Here is a 24,664-nt window from a genome sequence, read left to right as displayed (position 1 = left end):
CCACAGAGATTGCTCGCCCTCATTTCCTGTGCACTGTTCTTGTGTTTACCTGCTATGGACATGAAAAATACCTTCATCATATTTATTGCTGATTCTCTGAAACGGTTTCTTGTTTATCTTTTTATCTCTTTCTGGATTCCTTTCCCTTTTGCAGCTTTTAACTTGTATCATGACTCTGGCATTATGTTTGAAAGACTTTCCCCATCCCAAGTCTACACTAACACGTGCTTATCCTTTTTCCTACTCCCATTTGTACTTTACATTTCAATACTAAACTAAGCTAGAATTTGCTTTCGTTAAGTTCCTAACATAGGAAACTGTCCCATCTCACATCATGAATTGCTTGTCCCAAAGCCATTGGCTAAGGGAGCTAGTTGTTTCTCCCTATCTGAAATGCTGTCACTATTATATATGCTAAAATCTTATTTAGAGTGATGTCTTCTTTGCTGTACCTTTGAAGCTAGACAGTTGGCTCAGTGGTTAAGAGCACATAGTAGTCTTCTAGCGGACCAGGGTTTAATTCCCAGCATCCACATCAGATGGTTCTAAACAGCCTGTAACTCTAGCTCCAAAATATCAGGCCCAAAAGAAAGTAGAGACAAATGACTATCTGTGCTACTTATTAGCAAACCGAAGTACAAGCTGGCCTCCAGGCCCTGTCAGCACCACACAGAGCTGTTACCAAGGTCATGCTGGCATCCTTTATCTTCCCAGTCCACCACCTATGTAAACTCCTCAGCTCCTGGGCTTCTGCTGCCCTAGTGTCTCATTTCCCTGAAAGCCTGCCATCTTGGCCATGTGCTTCCTTGCTGTTCTTTTGTTTGCCTCTCTTCTCTTCCTCTCTTGCTCTCCTCCCACCCCCTGCCTCTCTCCCCTCACAGCTAAGACAAGTCTGCTGACCATGATCAGTTTACTACTTTCTCTCCTTGCCCTGGACTCTTCTAGATGCCTCTGGCTGTGCCTTCATATGTACGACAAAAACCTTCCCTCCAACTTAACTTAAAGGGGCCATATCCTCACGTTATACAAAGAGAATCTAACATCTCTGGACGCCATGGACAGCCACGCTCATGTGATACACAGACAAATACACAGAATTTAAAATAAATCTTTAAAAAAGAGAGACATATGAGCCGATGCACCTTGCTCAGCTATAATCAGAGAAGGTTCCTCCAGCAGCAGATGAGAACAGACACAGAAACTAACAGCCTACTTTATGCAGAGAAAGAGACCTTTTAACACTCAGCCTTAAATGGAATGTCTCCTTCAAATCCTTCCCCTTAGGATTCAGGGAATCCCACAGAAAAGGTGGCATAAAGAATGTAAGAGCCAGAGGGGATGGAGGACACCAAGAAAACAAGGCCCTCTAAATCAACATGATCAAAGCTCTTAGGAACTCAGAGACTGAGGCAGCATGCACAGGGTCGGCACCAGGCCCTCAGTGTATATATCATGGTTTCCTGTTTAGTATTTTATGGGATTCCTGAGTGTGGGAATGAGTGAGTCTTGGATTCCCGTGTCTTCTCTTGGGCTCTTTTCCTTCTGTTTGTTTATCTTGTTTAGTTCTGATGTGATAATATTTATCTTATATTTTATTTGTTACATTTTATTATTATCACTCACAAGCCTGTTGGTCTTCTGAGAGACAGAAAGGGAATGGATGTAGATGGGAAGGGAGGGGAGAATTAGGAGGAGGAAAGAAACCATAATCAGGTTTATTATGTGAGAAATAAATCTATTTTCAATAAAAGGGAAAAAAGAGAAAAGATACTAGAAGTTAATGAGGCTTGTAAACAGCAAAGCCATGATGTAGGAAAGGAAGTAGAAAGGGGGATTAATAAAGGTGAAGTTATGGTAGCTAATACTGGGCATAGTAGGGGTAAAGAGGTCCAGTCAGCAGAATGCACTTTAAAAAGTTATTTAAGGGTTGGGGATTTAGCTCAGTGGTAGAGCGCTTGCCTAGCAAGCACAATGCCCTGGGTTCGGTCCTCAGCTCCAGGGGAAAAAAAGGAAAAAAAAGTTATTTAAAATTATGGTCTCATCATTATTATACTCTTGTTCTATCCATGATATGAAACTTCAAGGTGCTAGTAAAAGAAAAGCATTTGCCCCACTTCCAGGCTGCCTGGATTGCATGGTAAATGATTTTCTCCAAGGGACCAAGCAGGTCTTAGAGTTGCAGAATTTAGCATTAACTGATGCAAATAGTCTACTCTACACAAAGCTTAAGCATAGTAAGTTTATCTGATACAACCACAACATCCAGCGAAGTAAAAAGTCTATATTCTGTATGATAAACACTGTGATTCACTATTTTTAGCTAAGATATTTCTACAGCTTTCCATATAGGGATAATAAACAACATCTTATTTACTTCCTTTTTTTGTTTTTTTTTTTCTTTCTTTTTTTTTCTTTTTCTGAGACAGGTTTACTCTATGTCTGCCTGTCCTGGAACTAGCTCTGTAGAGCAGGCTGGCCTTGAACTCCCAAAGATCACTTGCCTCTGCCTCCCAAGTGCTAGGATTAAAGGCAAGTGTCACCGCTGTCTGGCTCATTACTTTCTTGACCTGAACTGTCCCTCCTATAGTATTGAGAGTATAACGAAGGCAGCCTTAGTCTTCCTATGAGAACGAGCAAAGCAAGCACTAACACCAACCACGCAGCCACTGACTTCGTGTGAGAGGGCAAGGGAAGAAACGATGGAATACTGGGAACAGGCTAGGGAAGAGGGAGAGGGAAGAGGGAACTGCCAAAAATCTCATGTTACTCCTTTACTCTATATCTAGTACTTCCTGTACCCTGAAACCCTGGCACCCAGTGTTTTCCTACTTAGTTTTGCTTTTCTGGAATTGTCATATAAATGGAATTTTACATTATGTGGCCTTTTGAAGCTGGCTTCTTTCATTCAGCAAACAGCAGTTTTAGAGATTCAGTGACATAATAGTATGAATCAACAGGCAGTTTCTTTATTATCAAAGAGTAGCATAGCATGGCTTGGAGTACAACGCTCTGCTTATCTGGTTACTGGCTGAAAGAAGTGGCTTGTGGCCAGTTTTGGTGACTATTGCTAAATAACATTAGTTACTTACACAAGGGTTATTTTATTGTCAGGTTTCTAACGCAGCAGATCGAAACCACAGATATGTCTGTTTTACTGTGAGCTGCGGCCTTAGCACCCAACTATAGCTTTTTTGTGAACCTGAGCCTTCATTTCTCTTGGCAGATACCTAGAAGGAGGACTGTGAGTCATAGGATAAATACAGGTAATTACATAAGAAATTGCAGCTAGGCGCTCTCTTCAGTGTAAGTATTGCTTTTGCTTTCCCACTCACAAGCAATAAATGCTCCAGTCGCTCTGCAGGGCTGCCAGTTTTGCTTTATATTTTTACACACTCTAATAATGTAATTTGTGTTTTCTAAAATAACTTTATTTCTAGGGAATTCTTAAGGTCATAACAAAATTGACCAGAAAATACAAAAATTTCCCATATGCCTCCTGCCATATGTATAATCTCTCCTGTTATCAATGACCATGATACGTTATAGTTTATTTTATATATATATATATATATATATATATATATATATATATAGAGAGAGAGAGAGAGAGAGAGAGAACGCTTCATACACAAATACACATCCATACATATATACATATACATTTATTTTTTTTTGAGACAGGGTTTCTCCGTGTAGCCCTGGCTATCCTGGAACTTACTCTGTACACTGACCTAGCCTTGAATCCAGATATCTGCCTACCTCTGCCTCTTGAGTGTTGGGAATAAAGGCATGCACCACCAAACCCAGCTAGCATCTTTATATATTCTAAGTGGAAGATCTATAGCCTTTGCCACTTTATTATTTAGTTATTTTCTCAGTGTTAAATGTTGAGGATTTCAAAAATGTATTCTGTATAGGAGTCTTTGCCAAATGTGTTCTCTTAGTCTGGGTATGACTGAGGGCAGGTAACCGTTATGTAAGAGGACATAAAGCTAATTGTTTTTTTAGTTCCATTTTTCATGTGGTGGACAAGCACATATAAATGTGCTCCATGGTGAAAGTATAAAATCTACTCTGAAGCTCCACAGCCTCAATTTCAAATGGCTGCTCTAGGGGTTGGGGATTTAGCTCAGTGGTAGAGCGCTTGCCTAGCAAGCGCAAGGCCCTGGGTTCAGTCCTCAGCTCTGAAAAAAAAAAAAGAAAAAAAATCAAATGGCTGCTCTAACTATATTAGTTGACCGAATTTTATAGTTTTGGGGGTCAGGTTAATTTTGGTGTGTAATGTTTATTTTAAATTTTTTTTAAAAATTATGAACTGGAAATAACTGGGAAATCCGTTTAAGAAAAAGAGAAAATAAATAACAATTTCACATTGTCAAGAACAACTAGTTAGCCAAGCAAACATAAAGGAATTCATGGCTCTAGAGCTTATTTTATTTTTTTTAAAGATTTATTCATTTATATATACATTGTAGCTGTCTTCAGACACACCAGAAGAGGGCATCAGATCCCATTACAGATGGTTGTGAGCCACCATGTGGTTGCTGGGAATTGAACTCAGGACCTCTGGAAGAGCAGTCGGTGCTCTTAACCACTGAGCCATCTCTCCAGCCCACTTATTTTATTTTTTAAAGATCTACTTATTTTTATTTTGTGTATATTTTGTCTGCATGTATGTCTGTGCATGACGTATATGTAGTGCCCAGAGATGCCTCGGGAGGGTAGGTCCCCTAGAATTAGAGTTACAGATAGTTGTAAACCACCATGTGTATACGGGTATTAAGCTGGGTCCTTTGGAAGAGTTGCCAGTGCTTTTAACCAATTTCCATCTCTCTAGGCCCCCTTTAGGGCTTTTATTGAGCAAGTTTTAAGTGATTTGTTATCCCAAAGAAGCAGAGGCACTAATATAACCATCTCAAATGTACTGAATTGCTAAGAGCAAGATAAATTCTGCAATAGCTCAAATGCATACTTGCCAAGCAGAAATCAAGACAAATTGGCCTCTAGAGAGAGGTTTTCCTCAGTTGTTGAGGACATGAATTAGAATCGCATGATCCTATAAACAACCCCTCCCTTCCTATAAGTAAACACTAATGAAATTCATCAGGTCACTTAAAAACACATGAAAGTAGAGAGGGGACTAATTGGGAAGAGAAAGGGATCTGCAACAGAGGGAGAGGACAAGAGAGAAGGCTGAGGAGAGGAATCTGATCAAACACATTATAATACAGGTGTGAAACTGTCATAAAGAACCCCTCATGTATAATAAATGTATGCTAATAAGCATAAACGACAAAATAATGTACAGAACATGGATACAATGGGAGATTAAGCTTTATTTCAAAAAGAAAAGTGCTTGCCATTTTCCATGTCCTTCATGAGGTAGGAGGATTTGCCAAATGAAATAAGCTAAACGCGGAAAAGAAAAATATCCCATAATCTTACTTATACACAGAATCAATATAATCAAATGTGCAGAGATGGTTAACGGGGAGGAGGAATCAAAAGATATATACTAACAAAGATAGAGGAAAGGTATAGCATGTCTAGAAGCACGGGACAACATGAGAACAGATGTGTCTGCAATGTGTATTTGTCTCACTATGGTAACCTTTAAGCAATTTACATGTGCACTCCACAGAAAAACCTATTAAGAAAGAAAGAAAGAGAGGGGGGAAGAAAGGAAGAAAGGAAGGAAGGAAGGAAGGAAGGAAGGAAGGGAGGGAGGGAGGGAGGAAGGAAAGAAAGGAAGGAAGGAAGGAAGGAAGGAAAGGAAGGAAGGAAGGAAGGAAGGAAGGAAGGAAGGAAGAAAGGAAGAAAGGAAGAAAGGAAGAAAGGAAGAAAGGAAGAAAGGAAGAGGGGTTGGGGATTTAGCTCAGTGGTAGAGCGCTTGCCTAGCACGCACAAGGCCCTGGGTTCGGTCCCCAGTTCCGAAAAAAGAAAAGAAAAAAAAGGAAAGAAAGAAAGAAAGAAAGAAAGAAAGAAAGAAAGAAAGAAAGAAAGAAAGAAAGAATTCAATGCCAGGCATGATAGTGCACTCCTTTAATCCCAACACTCAGCAGGCAGAGGCAAGAGAATCTGTGTTTAAGGTCAGCCTGGTATAGAAAGCAAGTTACAGGACCAGAGAAACCCTGTCTCAGGGTGGAGATAGCAGAACAAGACAAACTGTCACCAACGATAATGCTTACTATTTAGGGTATTTCTAGTCCTCATTCAGGGTAGTGTAGCCTAGCTTATGAACATGGTGCTCAAACTCTAACAATGGGGCGGGAAGTGCAAATTCATCATAATTTATAGGAAGAATGTTCTGTCCAGAATCTACTCCTGAGTTCTGTTGTTTGACCATTTGTTTGTAAAAGACAGACCTGACCTAAAAAAGAAAGCTATTTCCCCCATTTGGATCAGCTGTTTTCTGCCTTTAGTTAGTTTGCTTTAAAGGATGAGTCACCCTTTTTGTTGTGCAGGCAATCAGACCCAGAGCCCCACAGCCCAGCCCTAGGATGGACATTTTGAATTCTAAAACCCTGTGGGGGAGTAAAGCTACAACTCAATTTTAAATTTTGGTCTAGTATGTTCTATTAAATATTTGAAGAGCAGGGTGGTGGGGACATACAGTTTAATGCCAGCACTTGGGAGGTAGAGGCAGGAGAGTCTCTGTGAGTTGGAGGCCAGCATGGTCTACAGAGTAAGTTCCAGGACAGCCAGGGCTACATAGTGAGACTCTGTCTCAAAAACAAAAACAAAAAAAAAATGAAGTATTTTTCATTTTGATTTTTTTTTTGAGACAGGGTCACAAATTCTGCAACCCAGATTGGACTAGAGCTCACAATCTTCCTGCCTCAGCCTCCAAAGTGCTGGGAATACAAATATGTCCTACAAAGCCTGAATTGAAATAAACGTGTAAAGTACTTTCGTACTGTGACTTTTCTTTTCACCTTTGATGAATTCCGAACATACATATCCTTGCATGTGCACATATAGAGACAGGCTGAACTAACAACTTCTAGCTCAAACCTAAATCTGCATGTTTTCTCACTGACAACACTTCCCTTTCCAAGAGAAGTGATTTCTCACTGACAACACTTCCTTTGAAAGTGAAGTGACTTGGAACGACAATTATGAGTGCCTGCTTCTCTTGCAGAGGACATTCATTTGCTTCCCATGACTAAGTTTGACTCCACTTCCAGCAGATTAAAAGCCCTTTTCTGATCTCCACAGGCACTGTACACACAGGGTAGAGGTACAAACACTTTCTCTTAAATTTTAGATATAAATCCAATTGAAAGTGCTGTGACTTTAACGGCTGGAGAGAAGGCTCTGCAGTTAAAAGCACTAGCTGCTCTTCCAGAAGACCCAGGTTCAATCCCCATCACCCATATGGCAGCAAGTGTACGTAACCCCAGTTGCAGGGGATGAGCACTATAACATAAACACACATGCGAACAAAACACCAAGGCACACAAAATAAAAATAAGCAAATCATTTCTTTAAAAAAGTAGTGTGAGGGGCTGGGGATTTAGCTCAGTGGTAGAGCGCTTACCTAGGAAGCGCAAGGCCCTGGGTTCGGTCCCCAGCTCCGAAAAAAAAAAAAAAAAAAAAAAGAAAAAAGTAGTGTGAATATAAAGGAAGTTAATTTGGACATAGAAATGTCTCCAAATGTATCCAAATGACACAGAGAAAGATAAACTGATCAAAACTGAAAATGTATAAGTATAGAAGTCGCCGCTCTACCCAACGGTCTCTTATTCCAAAATCCCCAGTGAATGCCTGAAGCCAAACCCGAAATGCTTTTTCCTATATAGACACAAATCTAATTCATGATCTTCCTAGCTATTTATCATGACCTGTGGGGTGATGTATAAAATATAATAGAAAAGGGAGCTGGGGTTTGGCGTTTGCTTGTCTGTGCAGTTTCACAGACAAAATAAAACTCTCTTAATGCAATTTTTATTTTAAAAAATTGTAAAAGAAATGTATTTTTTATAAGGAAAAAAATATCAGATCACCTAGAGCTGAAGTTGCACGGGATTGTGAGCTACCCATGTAGGCACTGGGAATCAAACTCTGGTCCTCTGGAGGAGTGAGTGCTCTTACCACAGAATCGTCTTCTGTAACCTCTCACTGCAGCTCTTAACAAGCTCAAGATGGCCGGTATTTTTCTTTTTTTTGGCAAGCTGAATTTTCACCTTCCCTCTTAAAGGAAGCACTTACAGCTTCTCTCAGCACAAACACATTTGCTCCTCTTAAACTTTGGGTCCATTCTTATCTAAATTAAGCATGTCTTGATGGCTTTGGGGTAAAGCACTTCCTGTGTACGAGAGCCTGGAAACCAGAGCTCAATCCACCAGCCCACAACGAAAGGCAGACTGTAAAGAGTGAAATCCTATTTCAAAAGATTGAAAATTCAAACAGTGGTTACAAAGGTACATTTTGCATACAAATAAACGTAATGAAAAATTTCACAGGACAGTAGTGATGTACACCTTTAATCTCAGGTAGAGGCAAGTACATCTCTGAGTTTGAGACCAACCTGGTCTACAGAGTAAGTCCCAGGACAGGCAGGGCTAAACAGAGAAACCCTGTCTAGAAAAACCAAAAGAAAGCAATAAAATGAATCCAGCTGAGGGTCTGCTATGTCACAGATGGATTCCTTGTCCAGTGGTCATCAGAGAGATGTCCTCCAGCAGCTGATGGGAGCAGACACAGAGACCCACAGCCGAACAGTAGACGGAGCCAGGAGAACCCTGCAGAAGACCGAGGGAAGGACTGTAGAATAGGGAGCAAGGAATCCAGGAGAACATGGCCCACAGAACCAACTCTGCAGGGCTCAGCAAAGTTCACAGAGATGGAACTGACAACCGGGGAGCCTGCATGGGTCTGCCCTAGATCCTCTGCACAAACATTCTGGTTGTACAACTTTGTGTCCTAGCAGTGGGAGTGCAGGGCTATCCCTGAGTCTTTTGCCTGCTTTTGGGACCCTTTCCTCCTGGTGGGCGGTCTTGACCAGACTCGATATGAGGGATGCGCCTAGTTTTGCTGCATCTTTTTCTGCTGTGACAGTTGATAGCACTAAGCCTGCTCTTTTCTGAAGAGAAATGGAGAAAGAGTGGATCTGGGGGACAGGGGAGAAGGGAGGAGAACTGGAAGGAAGGGAGAGAAGGGGAACTGTAGTTGGGATGTAATATGAGAGAAAGATAAATAAAAATTTACAAACTGAAACTTTGTAGACAGAGAGAGATGGCATTATCAATTATAACTTAGAGGAGGAAGCAAAGTCTGCAAACGCCAACTAATTTGCTCAAGGTTGGTGTGTTAGTAGCAGAGAGGAAAAACTCCAGGCTCAGCTGGAAGCCAGTGCACCTCCCACTACTACAACATAACCAAGGTGAATATTAGCTCAGCCTTGCGCCACACTCTATGATCAATCTACAGTGTCCTACATACAATTACTGTACTTGGCATTTTATAACCTTCATGCTACACAGAGCAGACACTGTCATTTTTACTAGCGAATATAGACTAAATAGAGCAAGAAAATTGGCATTGCTTCTTGAAAGTCTCACACAAACACCTAAGGTTTATCTGTGGCGTTAAGAAGGAACCTTAAGATGGGAAAGGAAAAGAGTCAAATGGTGACCTTGGCAGAACTCCTACTGCCTGTCTGTACACAGTAGGTAAACCGCCTGAAGAAAGAAGATGGCTTGGGCAGCTTTCGTGCCCACCATTGCACAATCCCATGTCCCGGGGGTTCATGTAGCACAACAGTGCAAAAGTAGGGCGTCTCAAACTTGCAGATCAGGATCTACTGGCACATCTAGAAACCTCAACTCCTAGCTGCACCAAGCTGGTTCCAAAAGTGTCCTCTCCTCCCTTCCTGTCATACATCCTAGACGAGATTCTCAGGGAGACAGAATAGTGCAGCAAAGCATCTCTCTCTCTCTCTCTCTCTCTCTCTCTCTCTCTCTCTGCAGTTACACCAGCAGTGCCTCATCGCAGGATGCCAAAATTAAAAGCTAGGTTATAGCAAGAGGATAAGTTAAGGCGCTTTCTACCAAGCCTAAAGGCTTAAATTTGATCCCAAGGTCCCATACGGTAGAAGAGAACTAATTCTAAGTTGTTCTCTGACCTCCACACATATGACATGGCATACATAAGCATACACACACAAACGAATATTTACAAGATTTTACAGAAGCTGAGTATTTCTCCCCAGTAACCCCTCTTCAAGAGTTCTTTTTCATGTTTTCTTAATAAACCTATGTTACTCAGCTTTTGAAAATTATAAATGAAGAAGCTCCTCATATTAAACATAATTCATAATTATGATCCCAGCACTCAGGAGGCAGAGACAGGGGTATTGTTCTGAGTTCTAGGCTAGTCTGATCTACATAGTGAGTGTTAGGCAAGCCTAGCCTATAGAGTGAGACCTTGTGTCAAAAACAAAAACAAAACCAGGCCCAAAGCCACTTTTCCCATGTGTTGCTGCTCAGTTGTCTATAAACCCAGCACTTAGGAGGCAGATGGATGAGAATTACCAAAAGTTCAAGACCAGCTTGGACTAGAGAGCAAGTCAGAGCTACATAGGGAGACCTGTCTTAAAGCATTAAATCAAAGAAAGAAAATGCTATACAAAGATAGAGATGATCACAACAAAAGACTGGACTGACAAAGTTGATCCTATGTGATCATTTCTACCTGTTTGGTGAGGAGGAAAAGAACTAAGTACCAGGACAGTATTATCTAACCTTTCTAGAATATAACGCTTACATCAACCCCAAAGGTAAAAAGTGAGAAAATGAGCCGGGTACTCCAGAGGCAGAGGCATGTGGATCTGAATTTGAAGCAAGCCTGGTCTACAGAGTGAGTTCCAGGACTGCCAGGACTCTACACAGAGAACTCCTGACTCCACAAAACAAAGAAAAAAGGTGAGAAAATGCAGGTCATGACAGGCATTCATGAGGCAACAGGAAAACAAACAGGGGTTACAAACAGTTCTAGCTCCATAAACCTCTATCCGAATTGTGTTTAGGAGCAACAGAAAACCAAGACACAACTGGTCTGGCCAGTTGCTTCAATTATGAAAGATAATCTAAAATTGACCACATGCTTCAGATGCAGAACATAATCTGCATTTTCAGGGCTGTGGGTGTATCTTAGCGGCAGACAGCTGGTCTAGCTCACAAAAGTGCCTGGGCCCCATCCCCAGAGTCACAAAAATTTACAAAACTACCAGCAGGTCTCAAATGGATGTTTCAAGTAGCTGTAGTTGGTTCTCTTCATATTTGGGAAAGAGAATCACAATCAGAAACAAAAGCAACAACTGGGTGCACACACACACACACACACACACACACACACACACACACACACACACCCCTCCCTACCTCCGTAATCCTAGCACTTGGGAGGCTGAGGCCAGAGTAGAGCCAAGTTTTAGGACAGATTGGGCTGCACATAAAGTTTGAAGCCACCCTAAGCTATACAAAGAGTTTGACTCAGCTGTAGCTACAGAAAGAGATCCTCTCTCAGAAAGAGAAAAGGAAACTAAGGCTACGGCTAGTAGTGGTGTGTGTTGGTAGAGCCCTTGCCTAGCCCATGTGAAGCCCTGGATTCAATGTCTAGCAATGCATAAGGCAGACATGGTGATACACAGTTATCCGCACTCAAGTGACGGAGGCAGGAAGATCGGTAGGTCATTATCTTCAACTACATAGCTAGTTTGAAAACAGCATGAACTTATGAGACCCTGTCTCCAAAAAAGGAGGGGGATGGGGAAAGACTAGTCAAATATACTGTCTTGCCTTGAATTCACTTGGCAGCCTAACAATTGTCACACGGTCTAGCTTTTTCTCTTTCCTCACCTAATTTCCTTCTTTTTATCCTGATCTCTAAGACTTCCCACTGGCACTTTGTATACGTATTGATTAGCCTGCCTAATGACCCCAGTCACTTGACACAAATGTCTATGGAGTTGTATCCTTGAGAAAACTTACAAGAAATTCAACACTTGTGAAACAAATCAGAGATAAGGCTAACGCAAAGCAGTGTGACTCCAAAGATCATACTTCTCATGCTCCCTAAAACACTGAACCCCCAACTTAAATAATCTCCAAAGCCTTCACTTCAATGCTTTGTGTTGACATAAGATCCCTACTGGCCAGTCCTTCACTGAAAGCCACACACCATTCGATCCCCTTATTCTTTTTTGTCCCTTCATCTAAAATACTTTCTCATATGTAAATCATACCACTATCTATAAAGTCCAGATAGGTAGAATTGTGTGTACGGGTATACATACTAGCATACCTCTGGTGAGCAGGGTGTCTACTTGGTAAATCATTGTTCAATAAGTAAAGGAACCGAAGTCCCACTCCATGATGAACAGGTATGCCAAACACTCCTACTCACTTTCTTTTGTAATTACCAAATACCTTAGAAACAGTATCACAGCCTAATACATAATTTCTCCGCATTTAACATAGTTCCCTGGTTAGGCTCCACTGGTGCCAGACACCTTTGTAAATCTCTGCTTATCTTACAGGATATAAGTAAAATTGGAGACGCAGGAAGCACACCATAAATATTTCCTACAATACAGAATACTGCATGAGAATCCCATCCACAGCCAACTTTGTGAGAAGAGAGTTATTTTTGCACTCTAGGTTAGAGATGTCTAGGCCTCTTCTCTTGTTGACATTTTCTATTTCAAAACTCATTAAGCAGAATTGAGATGCTGCATTTAGCAATTAGGGAAATCACCTGGAAAATCTTGAAGCCCCAGCGTTTGCGGCTTGCTGATTACACAAGCATATTGTTACAGGCTTTCTTGGTAGAGAAGCAGAATGACTACATCGTGATGATTTCATCTGCTAGTTAGCATGAGTTTCAAGATGCCATGTTCATAGTAGGTGTACTGTTGGCTCCTCCCAATCTGTCTTCATTTTTCTGAGGCATTATGTAGAACTCAGATACTGCTTGCAGTATTGATTAGAATATAATTCTATAATCTAGTAAATTGATAGCAGAGAAGAGCTACAATTTAGAATTTTACTACATAGGTTGCTAAAATTACTTTTACAATAAATAACATATTAGAATAGTAATTGTAACTAAAATGTATTGTAAGCTCACTACTTCTTAAGCACTTTTCTTTTTTGTTTTGTTTCTTGGATTTTGTTTCGTTTTGTTTTTTCAAGACAGAGTTTCTGGTTGTCCTGGAACTCTGTAGATCAAGCTGGTCCTGAACTCAGAGATCTGCCTGCTTCTGCATCCCAAGTTCTGAGAGTATGGCTCAGTGGTTAAGAACACTGCCTGCTCTTCCAGAGGTTCTGAGTTCAATTCCTAGCAACCACAAGGTGACTTACAATCCTCTATAATGGGATCCAATGCCGCCTTCTGGTGTGTCTGAAGACAACATATACATAAAATAAATAAATCTTTAAAACAAACTGCCAGGTAGTGGAAAAAACCATGGGCTACCACCACCTGGTACTAAGCACTGTTCTTAAAGCATTACATATATTAACTCATTGCGAACGGCAGTAGGTGGCTACTGTTATTGTCCCCACTTTACAAATGCATGGGAGAGTGAGTATATACCTTAAATTATTACCTATACCAAGAATAATCAGAGGAACTAGGATTCCAACCTAGACAGTTTGGGACCAGAATCCCCACTTTTAACCCTATGTCCCAAACAATACAACATTGTGACTGAACACTGACATTGAGGTCCTTAAAGTAGTAGGACCTCAATGTATGTATCTGGGAATGTTCCAGTCTCTACTTTCTTATTACCTTCTACTGTACTTCCTTTCAGATTAGTTCAGTTCTATCCCTTAATATAAATAGTGAAGTGTAGCAAGGTTTACTGTAAAGACAGAAAAACAGTTGGTAGTGCTGGACATGCCTTTAATACCAACAAGGCAAGAGGTTCTCTGTGAGTTTAAGGCCAGCCTTGTCTACACTGTAAGATTCTGACAAATAAAGAAAAGGGAGGGGTTGGGGATTTAGCTCAGTGGTAGAGCGCTGGCCTAACAAGCGCAAGGCCCTGAGTTCGGTCCCCAGCTCCGAAAAAAAAAAGAAAAGGGAAACTACATGTCATTACTTTTGAAATCAGTTTGAAAGTAGCAAGGAAATGAGCTATCCCAACTTTTCCTACAGAGTCTTTCTCTGTAGTTTTGGGGGCCCTGAAACTCAGTACTTAGTCCAAGTTTGCCTCAAACTCAAGGGAATCTTCCTGCCTGATCTCTCTAAGTGATAGGATTACAGGTGAGCTACCACATCAGTTCCTTGTCTACATGAATTTTTTCCTTTTTTTTTGAGACAGACTAATATATAGGATAGTCTCCAATTTGCTACAACATGGGCCTGAACTTTTTTTTTTAAGATTTATTTATCTTATGTATGTGAATACACTGTAGCTGTCTTCAGTCACAGCAGAAGAGGACATCAGATCCCATTACAGATGGTTGTGAGCCACCATGTGGTTGCTGGGAATTGAACTCAGGACCTCTAGGAAGAGCAGTCAGTGCTCTTAACCACTGAGCCATCTCTCCAGCTCAAGCCTGAACTCTTGCTAGTATTATAGGAATACATAAGCACTCATGGCTTACCTATATATTTTAAAGTCATACAGCCTAGGCTATATAGTAAGGTTCTGCCTCCTATAACGATGGGTACCAGGGAGGCTGAAGGGGGAAGACTGCTTAAACTGAGAAGTTTGGGACCAGCCTAAGGCAACACAGTAAAACTACTGTCTCAAAATAATAATAACAACAAAATTACAGTCTCTTTATATTAAGTAAGAGCATGGCTTTGAAGCCAATATTGTGTGCTTTTAAAGCCCAATTTACCCACCTGCTATGTCTGGGATTAAAACCTGCCCCTGTTGGGGCTGGGGATTTAGCTCAGTGGTAGAGTGCTTGCCTAGCAAGCACAAGGCCCTGGGTTCGGTCCTTAGCTCCGAAAAAAAGAAAAGAAAAGAAAAAAAAAACCTGCCCCTGTGACATATTATCTAGTGTTGAGTTGGGAATTTAGTCCAGGGGTACAGAGCTTGTCTGGCATGTACAAAGCCCAAGCTTCATCCTCAGAACCTAACAAAAATGTACCCCTACCAAAGTACAAACAACAGGCAGCATATGGGATTTACTTTTCAAAGCAAACTGTGGTGGTTACATCACTTACATGCACAGTTACAGCACTGGGGAGGTTAAAGTATTCCAAGTACAAGGTTTATCTGACCTACACACTAAGACTTGGTCTTAAAAATACATAAACAGGGGTTGGGGATTTAGCTCAGTGGTAGAGCGCTTGCCTAGGAAGCGCAAGGCCCTGGGTTCGGTCCCCAGCTCCAAAAAAAAGAACCAAAAAAAAAATACATAAACAGGTTGGGGATTTAGCTCAGTGGTAGAGCGCTTGCCTAGCAAGCGCAAGGCCCTGGGTTCGGTCCCCAGCTCCGAAAAAAAGAAAAAAGAGAGAAAGAAAAAGAAAAAAATACATAAACAAGACCCTCGATCCTATGACCTAGCACACTTTCAAAAGTTAAGAAATGGGAAATTGTGGGTGGTATTTTTAATAAACACTGTGAACCAATTCTGCCACAATTCTAATCATACTTTTGTACAAAAGGTCAAATTATACAATAGAGAGAATAAATCTCCTATTGGCAATCATCCCTGAGTGGATTTAAGGATTTACAACTATATAAAAAGCTACATCTGAGAATAATGGCAGCACAAAAGCAGGAGGATGCCACTGAATTCAAGGCCATCCTGAGCATACAGTGAGTTCTAAGCTGCCACAGACGATAAAGTGAAACTCGTTATCAAAAAAAAAAAAAGCAAAAGGAAAGAAATATCTGAAGACTACATGGTTTTCAGGACCTAAATTAATAGACTCAACAAGAAATATATGTCCTCTAGATGGACAATATTTGACTATATAGAATTAATACATTAAAATGTATTTATAATTGTGATTAAAAGCCACTATCAAGATATTATGGTTATAAATTGGAACTAAAACTTAATAGGAGAATTAATAGTGAAATGGGAAGCTAGTAGTGACAGTGCAGGCCTGCTACCCCAGTATTGGGGAGGTAAAGGCAGAAGGGTCAGGAACATCCTTGGCTGCATACCAAGCTCCAAGCCAGCCTAGACTGCACAAGACCCAGTTTCAAAACAAACATAATTCAGGTACGATAACTCACACCTGCAATCTCAACACTCGGGAGCTGAAGCAAGCTACATAATAAGTTCCAGACAACCTAGGCCTGAAGTAAAACCCTTTCTCAAAGGAAGAACAAAAACAAAAACAAAAAAGCTACAGAAATAGCTTTGTAACTTAAGAACTCATACTGCTCTTACAGAAGGCCAGATCTCAGTTCCCAGCAACCAGATCCAGAGGCTTACAACCATCCAGAAATCCAGCTCCATGAGATCCGCGCCTTCTTCTGGCCTCTTCAGAAACCTCCATACATGTGTACATACACACAGAGACATATGCATATAAGTAAAAATAAATAAAATATTTTTAGAAGAGAGGTATAAAGAGATAGCTCAGCAGTTACAAGCACTTGTAACTCTTCCAGAGGACCAAAGTTTGGTTCCCAATATCCATATCAGGGAGTTCACAAGTCTCTGTAACTTCAGCTCCAAGGAATCTAAGGCCCTCTAGACTTCATAATTATTCAAACACACATGGAATACATATGTGCACACACATAATTAAAAATAAAAATGAAATAATTCAAAAATGAAATATCAAAACATTTCTGATTAATGAACTATATTCAAATGATACTAATTACTATTTTAATAATATATTTAACAACTATACCCTAAACTTGATATCATTTACTTATTAACATTAATATAGAATACTATTATTGATAAAGAAGAATTCTGCTAGAGTTGGAGTTCAGAGGAATTTGTCTAACATAAAATAGGTTATATATTTAGCATCACAAAAAAGAGGAGAAACAATCAACATTTTCATCATCTTCAGAGCAAATGATTTTATCAACAGAAAAATTAGACATGCCAGGCATAGTGATCATGGTCCATACCCACAATTCCAGCAACCAGGAGGCAAGTGCAGGAGGATCTGAAGTTTGAGGTCAGCCAGGGTTACAAAGTGAGTTACAGGACCATCTGGACCAGTTAGGGAGATCCTGTCTCAAAGCAAATGTCAGATACCTTCCTTCATTCCACCACAAAGGAGATCACACACACTTGGAACTCCAACAACCGAGCTCTTTGTAACACTTGGTTAGTTGTAGGATCAACTCCTCCATGTGTCAAGGATTGAAAGCAGGGAAACTCACATGGTAAACACATGCTCTACGACTGAGCTCCAGCCAAACCCCTTAGGAGCCACTTTTAAGAAACGTTATCACACTGGTGACTACAAATCTGTCCTACCGAGTTTTGAGAATTTTCTTTAGAGAGGCTTCTCAACTTTTCAGTTCTCTTTTTCTCTGTTCTGATCGTTTCTGGTGGCTTTTCAGGTCATAACTGAAGTGCTTTCAATTCTTTTTTTCTCCTGAGTAGCATGTAGCACAGATCAGATGAAAGCCCAAGAGAGCAGAATGAAGCTGGGCATGATGGTTCTGATCTTTAATTTCAGTACTTGGGAGGTTGAGGCAATAGGATTATAAGTTCAAAGTCAGCCTAGGGGAGATACACACACACACACACACACACACACACACACACACACACACACACACACACACAATTGCATAGAAGATTGTCTCAAAGCCAAACCAAAACAACAAGGAAAAAAAAAAAACCATGGAGGCTGGTGACATAGCTCAGCAGCAGAGCTTTTGTGTAGGATATACAATTCCCAGCACAACACACACGCACACACGCACGCACACACACACACACAGGTAAATGAAATTTAGAATCTTCTTTTTAAAAAGAAACAAAAAGGAGAGAGTGTGTGGCTGGATAGCTCAGTGGAGATGCACTTGGACCTGAAGACTTGATTCAATATTCACTACCAAAAAAATGAGAAAGAAGCAGTCCCCCTCCCAACACACACACACACACACACACACACACACACACACACACACACACTCACACACACACAGAGGTGGGGGGAGGGAGGGGGAGAACAGAAACTAGTTTCTATTCTTCCTAATGTCAAGAGGCACCTAGAACTCTGCAAACTGTCCATCAGAAGCGAAAATGGGAAGTGATTCAATTTTTTCCTTTTTCGTCTGCTTTAGTTGTGACATCAATGACACATGCAGGAACAGCAGCAATCACAGCAGCACACAGAAAACACACATTTTTGTAATGAACAAAATCAGCAGGTGTAAATAGCCAGGCTAAAAGAGACTTCCTGCCATGTGAAATAATCCATTTAAAGGCACTTTTGATTATATACTGGAAAAAAATTCACTTCTGCACAAGTTACATAAAAATTTGTAATTTTTTCCCAATCTTCTAGACATATCTGTACAATTCCAAACAATCCGACAACATATAATGATGCCCACCTAATCAGTTAAGAAATGGGATATTTTATCCCTCATTTCTATCAGGAAAAGAAGTATTTGCGAAAACCAGTGTGATCTCTCACATACTTGAACTCACAAAATGAGGAAGTCAATTTGCTGACAACACAGGACAAACAACATAAAAGCAGAAACCAAGCACCCACTCTGTAATAACACACATTCAAAATAAATATTGCTTCTTTTCTTGCCATATTCCTTCAATAAATTAATACCTTGCAAGTTTTCTGTTTTGTTTTTTATGTCTTGGTCTTGCTAAATAGCCCAGGCTGGCCTCAAACGCTTAATGTTCCTGTCTTGGCCTCTCAAGTGCTGTGAATTAAGCATATACCACCACAGCCTGAAATTAGTTGTATCACATTAAGTCAACCTACAGACTGAGAATAAGAAGTAAAAAAATCAGAGTTGTCAGAATTCGAGTTTGAACTGAAACACTTGTCATGATTTACCAGCTATCTGCCTCATTCTAATTTTTACTGAATCCTAGGAAATATCTCTATTTAATAACAAAACCCTGACATCTATTATCCCATCACTTGTAAGGTAGAAACAAGAGAAACAGGAGTCCAAGGATAGCTAGGGCTACATGAAACACTGTCTAAAAGAGAAGAAAAACATAACACGCTTGCAAGAGGGCCCTGCTGGTAAGGGTACCTGCCACCAAGCCTAATGTCTTCTGATAACCACATAAGAGCTGTTGCATACAGGCACCCACACAATACATAAACATGTACAAAAGTGAATAAAAATGTAAAAAAAAAATAACATGTTTCTGGCAGGATGTTAATTGAAGCAGAAAATTCTTTTAAATAAAGTCCTAGTCAGAGAGGTACAGTCAAAGATCATTGTTAAATTCAAAGCTAGCCTGATCTACATAACGAGATCCAGACAGGCAAAGGCTTCATACAGAAATCCTATCTCAAAAAGACAAAAAAAAAAAAAAAACCCTTGTGGGGGGAGGGGTACTAGAGACATGGATTGTACTTCCTGAACTAAGTTCAGTTCTAAGAACCTATGGCAAATAAGTTCACAACCTTGGGTAACCTCAGCTCCGAAGTTCCAGAGCCTCAAAAATGATCTCCTAGTTTCAAAGGACACACAGAAATAAATAAATAAATAAATAAATATTTATTTATTTATTTATTCCAAGCATGATGGTATATGCCTTTAATCTCAGAACTCAGTAGGCAAAGGCAGGCAGATCTCAATGAGTACAAGACCAACCTGGTCTGGTCTCTCCACAGTGAGTTCCAGGACAGCCAAGGCTATGTAGTGAGAAACTGGTCTCAAAAAAAAAAATCTGGTGGGGGGGGGGGGCACTGGAGAGATGGCTCAGCGGTTAAGAGCACAGACTGCTCTTCCAGAGGTCCTGAGTTCAATTCCCAGCAACCACATGGTGGCTCACAACCATCTGTAATAAGATCTGATGCCTTCTTCTGGTATGTCTGAAGACAGCTGCAGTGTACTTATAGATAATAAGTAAATAAATTTAAAAAATTTTAAGACCGAAAATACTTGGAAAACTTGGACTATCCCTTTAACAAAGATGAGTAATGGGGATTTTAGGAGAAAACTCTAAAATATTATTTTCATAAATATATTAAGAACTGTATCAGCTCAGACAAATATCTCTGACAATTTTCTTCCTTAATTGGAAAAGGAATATATTTTCATTCTCTGTAATGTTAAAATTTACAATTAATATTTTGACAAACAAATCTGAATATAGTATAGAGATAAAAATCAGTTCTTTTTTGTTTTTGTTGTTCTGCTTTGGTTTCTCGAGACAGAGTTTCACTGTGTAGTCCTAGCCGTCGTGGAACTCACTTTGTAGATCAGGCTGGCCTTGAATCTGCCCCTGTCTACTGAGTGCTAGGGTTAAAAGCATGTGCCATCACCTCCTGGTACGTTCTTTTCTGCATTAAGAAACAAAGATGTCAGCCTATCTTTCAGAAAAAAACTGTTTAACCTGGCTAGGGACCCCAAATCAAGATCTAAGACTAGCTAGAAGAGTTTCTATTACATTACTAAGAGAAATCAATTTGGAGGAGAAATGCAAGGATTCCTTGAGGGGAAACTGGAACAACTTTTGGCTTTAAAAATTGTTATTCATTGCCAACTTTTTTTTTTTTTTTTTTGGTTTTTCAAGACAGGGTTTCTCTGTGTAGCCCTAGCTGTCCTGGAACTCGATCTGTACCCCAAGCTGGCCTTGAACACAGAAATCTGCCAGCTTCTGCCTCCCCACTGCTGAGTTCAAAGGTGAACACTGCCACACCCAGTTGCCATTTTTTTTAAATTAAGACACAATACTCAATAAGAATTAAAAACTGGGGTTGGGGATTTAGCTCAGTGGTAGAGCGCTTGCCTAGAAAGCACAAGGCCCTGGGTTCGGTCCTCAGCTCCGAAAAATAGAAAGAAAGAAAAAAAGAATTAAAAACTGATTGAGATTTAACAGAGAAACGAAACAAGGGGAAGGCCAGACATGTTCCCACACACGAATGATGCCTACTGACTTTACTGGCTTTTACATTTCAGTTTAAATTACTATCAAACTGCATACATTAACTGTGTTTATCACTACCATTCTCTTTACATGTAGACTTTTGGTGGGTTAAGTTATGTCTATATGACTATCCTTCATGACTTCTTTATGTTGATTGTTTATTATGATTATTGATTTTTTTCAAGGTGCCAGCTATAGAACCCAAGGCCTCTCCCATGGAAAGGCAACACTCTACCACCAAACTAACTCCTCAGACCTTATTCTTTTTTCCCCCTTGAAATCTTGAAAGGTATGATTGTTCGAAATAAAGAAAGGTGTGTGTGTCCAGTATGACCTTACCAGTATTTCTGTGCCTGGACTATTCCTCCATTCCTCTACTCCTACAGAGCTAAGTCCTGTTCATTTTTCCAGACCCAGCTCCAGTGCGGTTTTTTTCCATACACCTTCCTGGTTGTAATATGTTACTTAGATTTTAAGTGACTAGGTGACTGTGTGCTCCTTTCCTACTTTGTTAAGCGATACTCAAGGCTAAGAACAACAAAAGCTTCATTACCATAGATACAAGAAAGTCTGAAAAAAAATCTCTGTTCAAAATAATCTTTCTTTAAGAAGGATGGTAGAAACAATCTAAGTTGTTTATTCAGTTAGTGAGGTTGCCAGAACCACAGTCTTCATGGCCAAATTCGATTCAGTTGAGTGCAAACTCTCTGGAGTCCAGGAACTGTCTTAATTTGACATCACCCCATCTCTCACACTTCAATATCACACCTAATTCAATGTTCTGCACACAGTGTCTCAATACAAAGCTGTATTACTAAATAATGAGGCTATAATTAAAACAAAGTTCAGATCCTTGAAAAATATTGACTTATAAAAGCATGAGTGCTGTCCCTGATTAAAATAAGCTCAGCATCTACAACAAAAAGAGTCAAAAGTAAGATACAATCCAGCATGTGAGAGGCAGTGAATTCAATGCCCAGCACTGAAAAGAGGGAGGAAGAGGGAGAAAGAGACAGAGAAAGAGCCTCAGAAAAGCGGCACAGGGTGGGACAGGGATGGCTCTAACTTTACTGGAAATGGAGCACAAAGAACAAAAAGGGGTGCCGAGTCTCTGTTTAGTTTATGCTCCCAGATCGTGACAAGAAGCCAAATATCCGTTTTAGAAAAATATTTAGTCAGCGATGGTGATCTTCGGGACCTCATTTTCTAAAGTAGAAAAAGATGTCATTAAGCAAAGATCCCAGTCCACAAGAAGTCCAGTGCGCGGTTCAGACCTTCTCGTGTCCACAATTAGCACAGGCCACAGATGATCAAGATATTCTTTCCAGGAGAGTACAAAAAAGTGACACGGGTCAAGACCCAGCCTCCTTTCTCTACCCTGGTTGGGAGGGTAAAGCCTAAGTGTGGTATGTGAGTTGTGAAGGAGTTTGGAGACTGCCCCAGCTTAAAGTGGTGACCTTCTCACTATCCTAGAGGATGCAGATCAACTGACAAAAGAGCCCCCTGAGTGAAGTTGCGGATCGGAAGCCGCTGTGGGACTCACCTAGGATTCCAGGGCTGGGGTTCGAGCTCGGAGCTCCGTAGGGCGGCAGCGATCAACCAGCACGCAGCCTCCGCGATCGCACACAGAGAAGAGTCTAGGCGCAGGCGGAGGCAGCTCCTCCCTCGACGGCTTTCCCAGCCCCAACCTCCCCAGCCCACAGCGTTCGCCCCGCCCGCCTCTGAGGCCCCCCACTTCCGGGTGATGCCAGGGCCCGGAAGCTGGGCCGACTAGGGAAATGGTCCACGTCACGTGAAAGGGAGCGCGCGCCCAAAGCTCCGTGCGCCCCCTGGTGCACGCATGCATCCTCGGCCAAGGTGGGTTAGGCCCTAGCAGTCCCCTAGGCTCCCAACCGCAGTACCCTTGGCAAACTCAAAAAAAAAGGGGGGGGGGGAAAGTACTTGAATAGTGAGGGCTTGCCATAAACCATCCATAGTTTGTCCTTGTCAGCATAAAATATCGTAGACCTGGCAAACCGTGTTTACCTAACTAAACTAACTCCAGACGGGAAAAATCAGAACCAAGAACTTCCCCTCATCCCTCTGATATAAATGACATCGTGGTTTGTTGCGGTGGCCTGTGCCTGTAACTCCAGCATTTGAAAGGAAGAGGCAAGAAGATGGCGAATTGAAACCAGCCTAGGCTACAGAGTGAGTTCCTAGCCATACTGGGGTACAGAGTAAGAGTATGTCTCAAAGAAAAAAATTCACCAGGCTGGAGAGATAGCTCAATGTTTAAGAGCATTAATGACTTCTGTTCCAGAGAATGCAAGGCAGCTCTCAACAGCTGTTGCTTCAGGTGCAGGGAACCAATGCCCTCTTCTGGCCTTCCAAGGCACTACCTACTCGTGGTTCACAGATGTACATGCAAGCAAAACACCCATACACACAAAAAAAAGTACCCAAATGGTAGACTGCTGCTGTAAACTGTGCTCTGATGTGGTACACACACACACACACGATTTTCACAAATAAAACATAACATCATTCAACGAGGTTGGCAATTTCTAGAGTTTACTCCCCTGCAGGAAAATGCTTACCACCAGATCTGCTGACCTGAACTCCATCCCTGGTAGAGGGAGAGAACTCCCACAAATTGTCCTCTGGTCTTTATGCCTGAGCTGTAGTACATACAGCACACCCGCAAATAAATAATGTAAAATAAATAAAATGTTTAAACAAAAATGGGCTGGAGTGAAGGCTCAATGGTTAAGAGCAAATGCTGTTCTTGTAAAGGACCCAAGTTCAGTTCCCAGTGATAATGGTTTTTGTTACTTTGTAGGCTCTTCTTTTTCCCCGTCCTTTATCATTCCACTAACCCCTCCTCCCACCCGTTTCACCACCTATCACTAGATAGGAGAGAGAGGATAGAAGGGGAAGAGCTAGAGATCCCTGGAACCAATTTCTTTCTTGTTTCTTTGAGCACGACTATGAACAAACCAAAACCAAACCTCCTGAAAGACCACCAACCACAAACCAATCTATGGGGGCTTATATACCCAGAATTCTAACTGTCACGCAATCACACAAACTATCTGCAGCTGACAAAAGCATGCTTCTGTTAGAGCACCAGGCAAATCATACACAGCTGCTGTGGACATTTTGAAGCAGCCCCATATCCCACGCCTGGCATGAAAACTAAAACACATTTCTTATATTTCTGTGTTTATTAAAGAAAATAAAATTCCAAAACTCTGGCTACAATACAACCACTTGTAACTCCAGGTCCTCCTGTAAGAGGACCCAACACCCTCTTCTAAACTGAGGCTACCTACACCCACATGTGTGCATAGTCAGACAAATACACATAATTTTGAAATTAATTCTTTAGTATAAAGATGTATTGTGGGGGAAGGCAATAAGGACCTGGAAGAAGGGTAGAGGCAGAGAAAGGGGAGCTGAGAAACACAGGAAGAGAGTCAGCTGGGGACAGGCGGGAGCAGAGAGAGTAAAGTCTTTAAATCAATTTTTAAAAAGAAACTAAGGCAACTTTTAAGTGGGCTCCCAAATATCACCAAACTGAGTTATAGCTGCAAAATGATTGGCATTGAACTAAAAGAATATCACTATACCCATACTTTATACCTTTG

General features: G+C 40.9%; 1 protein-coding gene across 5 annotated transcripts in view; it reads right to left on the bottom strand.

Annotated features, from left to right (window-relative positions):
* The window catches only part of Atp7a (ATPase copper transporting alpha), a 107,460-nt gene extending 84,651 nt beyond the window's left edge, over nucleotides 1-22,809 (bottom strand). For 2 of the 5 annotated variants that reach the window (XM_039099486.2, XM_063279806.1), the window contains exon 1: nucleotides 22,579-22,809. The gene's annotated coding sequence lies outside the window, so the exon portion shown is untranslated. The remainder of the gene's footprint in view (nucleotides 1-22,578) is intronic. The other 3 variants (XM_006256995.5, XM_006256997.5, XM_039099487.2) reach the window with 3 other exon arrangements.
* Nucleotides 22,810-24,664: the final 1,855 nt, after the last annotated feature.

The sequence above is a fragment of the Rattus norvegicus genome, chromosome X, assembly GCF_036323735.1.
Source record: "Rattus norvegicus strain BN/NHsdMcwi chromosome X, GRCr8, whole genome shotgun sequence".
Taxonomy (NCBI): Eukaryota; Metazoa; Chordata; class Mammalia; order Rodentia; family Muridae; genus Rattus; species Rattus norvegicus.
Note: the sequence above shows the minus strand (reverse complement) of the source record. Positions and strands in the feature narration are given on the sequence as shown.